This window comes from Nicotiana sylvestris, chromosome 7 (genome assembly GCF_000393655.2).
Source record: "Nicotiana sylvestris chromosome 7, ASM39365v2, whole genome shotgun sequence".
NCBI classification, from domain to species: domain Eukaryota; kingdom Viridiplantae; phylum Streptophyta; class Magnoliopsida; order Solanales; family Solanaceae; genus Nicotiana; species Nicotiana sylvestris.
Genome location: NC_091063.1, coordinates 81778025 through 81783509, shown reverse-complemented (window position 1 = coordinate 81783509; position 5485 = coordinate 81778025).

Here is a 5485-nt window from a genome sequence, read left to right as displayed (position 1 = left end):
GGGTCATTACATTCTCTCCCACTTAAACATACGTTCGTCCTCGAACGTGCTAAGAACTATGATGGGGTTGCCCAAAATCACTATTTAATACCTCGTGCACCTACTCGTGCTACCACAACTCAGATGGGCACCCTATCTCTATCAATCTGAAGATACCCTTTTTCACTTAGGCAAATAAGCCTTAGAGCCCAATTCCAACATCCAGAATTCTCTATCAGGCATGTTTCCAACATACGAACACCGTATCAATCACCACACGATGTACCAGAACACGACTGCATACCCTTGCTGAATTCAAACCTTGCACCGCTTTATTCACAGAAACACAATAACATTCTCTGAGCATAATAGTCGAAATTCCACGAATTTGATGCTCCCATTGCACCTCGTGACATACATAGGTCTTGATCTAACTCTTACAATACCGCCACGACGGAAGAGATGTGTAGAAATTCATAAACAACTACTGAATTAACAAATCATTGGGGCTATACTCATGACAAAAATCATTACCTCCTTCTGAACCAAATAATGGTATTTGCTCTTTAATATTCTTCATATAATCCGATTGCACTGATCGTAGTTCCGATAGTCCCATCTCACCCAGTACGAACTGCTCAAGCAATAAGCCATCCATACATGACCAAAAGTCTCATATGATGCCACAATGTGCCAATAGGCTACCAATTCGAATGCGATACAAAAGGAAAATGAACTCTGAAAAGGAAATCTGATTACCCCGCTCACGAATCATACATGCGACGCGTTCAACATAATTAAACAAACACCCCGCTCGTGAATCATACATGTGACGCGGCACACATCTAATATGAGTTTTTCTCAGAAAGATAGGAAATAAAACACATAAAAACAGATATAGGAATCTGTACTCAGCATCACACTATTGCGGCGCGCAACCCGATCCAAACAACATACCCATGGCGGCGTGCCACCCGATACACACATAAAATTCACAAAGAAGTTACATACTGAGCTAGATTGCTCATTACAACAAAATACCGAATATCGGTCACAAGCACGCTAAGTGCATAATACCATCCCTGGGGAGACATATAGCGCTACAAGCTACGAACTCAAGCGCAATTGAGGTGCGATATACGATCTGAATCTCAAGAGCCATTCTGCTCATATAACATCATCTCTACGCGGAACCTCACCACATAAAAAATTCACCAAGCCGTCTCACAACTCATACGGCGCAATATATCAATACATGAAATAGTTGACGACGAAATAACACCCCGACTACTCTTCCGTAAGGAGCGCATTGCTGAAATAAACACATCTAGCCTGATATAGAGCCTATGTTCACATTTAAATCCATCCACAGACCTCAAGCTGATATTGATCGCACTGAACTAGGCTAATAACCTTTCAAAGGTCCATAATAACTCCCCTTTTCCTTATAACACACAAGAAAAAACATCATAACCGGAGAAATCCTCCATAGTCCACAACCCAATAAACCGAGGGCCCTTCAGGCATCAATTCTCAATTTAACGACATCACCACAATCCTCATACTGGGTTTAACTCTTCAATCAATCAAGTGACTACATGACACACTTATACAACCTTCCCGTGGGGCACGCTCCTACAACCTTTCATAATATATAACATGTCTATACATCCAAACCACCGGCCGCACTAACGCTGAAAAGCGATCAAGAATCCTTAACCAGGATACAAGCATTTTTCATAAAACACTTATCTCAGGTGACACTGTAGACAGTACCAACTTACTTTAAACATCCAAACTCCTCTCCTGCTCATCCGAGCTCGTGATATCCTTGTTAACACCAAACTGCGACCTTGATCCTCACTTCACATTCCAAACCACTCACCGCACCCAACATGCCAATATACAATAGAACACGATTTTCATCATAACTCCGGATCCACTAATAGATTAACACTTCATCATATAAAAACTTTTCTCTTAACTCACTTTAGGAGAACCATAACAACACACAGGTGAATTCTCATAACCGTAGAATATGCAAATCTCTAAGTAGTGGTCTAAGCCACCATAGCCCTTCCGGGATCCGCCTACACATAACAGGCCATAATAGTAGAATACTTCTGAATAACATCAATTACGGCGACCGACAAGCCTCACACGTATCATCACAAATCTCTTGCATAACTTGATCACGCTGAAGGAACTGATCACTACTACCAATATGCCAATTCAACTATGGCTAACCAATCTATCTTCTTCCAATTGATCCTTGATTGCATTAGAAATAATAATAACTCCATTCAACACATAACACACCCCATCTGCACTCATCCCGAGTGACCTTGAATCACGAGACCATGCTATCTCAAATCCCACGAACCGTTTCATACTTCCCTTGTGCGCACATTCGCATCCTCAACTGGTATGCCCGTTCTGATAATCCTTCTAAGAATCTGAAGTCCTTTCTCATTTTCCTCCCAAATGTTGTACTACAAGTAATAACGTCATAGAACATTCTGGGCCGCTTCTCATAAGCTACTACAAAAGCCTGATTCTTAACCGTACCTATGGGCTCTAAATCATTAGGCACCACACTTTACACTTTGAGTCCACTAGGACCGTTGTTGAGAGCCACCCGCTCTGACTTGGCCCTGAATATAATATACACCGTGAATCTTCTAGAACAAGAATAGCCTCTCGATGAAGCACACCGACAGAATCACTTTCCTTTAAACCCCGCATCTATACAAGGCACAAATCTCGAATCCTTCCCTAAGTCTGAACATGAGACAATAAGGCCAACCATAGTACACCTTTAACAATCCCTTTGCTCAAATTACCACCTATGTTCTTTTCCCGTAGCTAAAATAACCCATCAATATGCTAATAACCAGAAACCTCGCAAGTAGTTAACCATGCAACCCAATCATAGGCGGTGGGACTCTCCCACTTAGCTTGAAGCCACTATTACACAACTCTGGAATTCATCAGAATTCTTTATCTCTTATTGACATAACCTTGCGCAATCAATCACCAAAATTCTCGGAATCTTTCTGTAAAACCCCCTTTTTATATTCTGAATCATCAACCACATTCGCACGACCAATGTATAACCAATAGAATTCTTTGCAGAAGCTTCGCCAACCACGCAACCGCAAACCCACTCACAGGGAATAACCCACCTGTGGAAATCACTTTCCGACATCTTCCAACGCTTTTGCACGGGGTACAATCACTACGACATCAATAACCCATCCTGAGTCCGAGCTCACTCTCTAGCTGCACAAGTCCATTCACCCCTCGTGGACATCAATTAAATGTGCGGAAACATCCTTCCAATTCAAAGTTATGTTGTATCCTTCTTCATTTCAAGCAACTCCTTTCCGTTATATCAAATCACCTGTCGTATAATAGCCCATGCTCCAAATTAAATCCGTAGGCCCCAATCACCAATCTCTAAAATTCCCAAATCATTCCAAACTCTCCTCAAGGTGCGTGGTCATCCTACCACCAAGCCCATATGCAACTCCGCCACTCTCCCACTTTGGCGGAACTCACCCCTTTAATCGACTACTAACTTTAAACCTCTCCGAAGATCATTTTTCTCGAGCCGTCAGCATTAGAAACACCAATTCAATCCAGAACCATCGCACCCCGTGATATCTAACAGTCGTTTCTCCAATATTATTTCACAGTATCTTACCCCAAAGGCGAATTGCAGAAGACCATAACACCGACGAACTTAACACATTCAATTGCGGACGACAACACCACATCGCAGATGAAAATCCCGTCACGCTTGAAATCACAAAGTCTTGTTACTCCATTACTCCAAATCTGGACGTCCCTAGGCCAATTGCTTTTCCTCTACCAGAAATGAAATATCAAATCTCTGAATCGTGCACTGAGTAGGCTTCCTTTCAAAACATTCACCGCCTTAACACATAGGCAAGTATCCTACCATCAAGTCATTACTGTGAGATAACCAATCGTGAGCATCATAGCAACCTGTGCATAGCCTCTAAGCTCTTAGAAGTACAACTACCGAGCCGAAACGATAGAAAAATCCTTCCGCAAGGCGACGACAATAGCCCAACCAACTATACCAGGAGAAACATCCCGCACCACACCTGTAGTACCATTACAATCCTTAAATTCTAGATTTATAACAAGTGGTTCGCGTCGCGTAAGATTGAGTAGGAAGGAAACAAGGGCATAAGCCTTAAGGAATCAAATCGCATGATGAGGAATCAAGAAGGAAGGTGTTCCTAACAGTCTTGTAGCCTCTCGAAGATAAGTACAGACGTCTATGTACCGATCCGCGAGACTCTACTAGACTTTCTCATGACTCATGAGACCTAAGGAAACCTAGTGCTCGGATACCATGTTGTCACGGCCCAAATTCCACTAAGGGCCGTGATGGCGCCGGACACCACTGTCAGGTAAGCCAACCAAAATACTTAATTAAATTCTCGTTTTTATAATTTTGAAAACTATAATTTTCCTTCAATTTTACGAGTAAAAGATAATCATTTCAAATCAAATATGAATATTAAGCAGTTAATACAAGATACCTCATAATCATCCCAGAACCCGGTGTCACAAGTGCATGAGCATATACTAGGGAATGAAATAAAATACACTAATTGTTCGGAATACAAATGGACAGAAATGGAAATACAGTACAATACTCTGAAGGAGACTCTGCTGGCTATGGTCGTCTCGATAAATGCAACTCACCTAAGTCTCCGTATCAGCCATGCCGCTATACCACTAGCCACACATAAACCTGTGCAACAAAAATGCACAGCAAGTGTAGTATGAGTACGAAATTAACGTGTACCCAATGAGTATCACGTCTAATCTCGAAGAACTAGAGACGAGAGATCGACGTCGACACTTACTATTGGTCCAATAGTAAAATATTATTAATGCGAGTAATCATGGAGTTATTAAGAGCAACAGTAATTTCAAATATGTCACGAACAGGTAAAAGTTTCTTTTTATATTAAAAATCTCTGGATTCATAATCTACTAATTTTCAATTATCTCAAGCTAGGGAGGGCAAATATCAATATCGATAAATCTCAAGGTAAGCAATACAAGCATGCGCAAATCATGCCGAGAACGTACGACCCGATCCAATATAAATGTAAAATGTGCACTGCCGAGGGTCGAACGACGCGAACAATAGATGCAACTATTACCCCGCTCGCGAATCATACATGCAATGCAGTCAAATTTAAATAAACAATCACCCTGCTCACGAATCATACATGCGACGCAGGTACACATAGAAATACATGCTCAAACAGCCAATTAAGAATTTATCGGGAACATTTATCAAAATAAAATCCAATTCTCTTTTAACGATTTAAGAAAATAAAGTTTAATCCTTTTAGAAATTGATTTACCAATTTGATATGATTTAAGCAATTCAACTGTCAATAAGATTACAGATATTCCAAGTATAGCATGCTTTTGGGTCCTAGACTACCCAGAC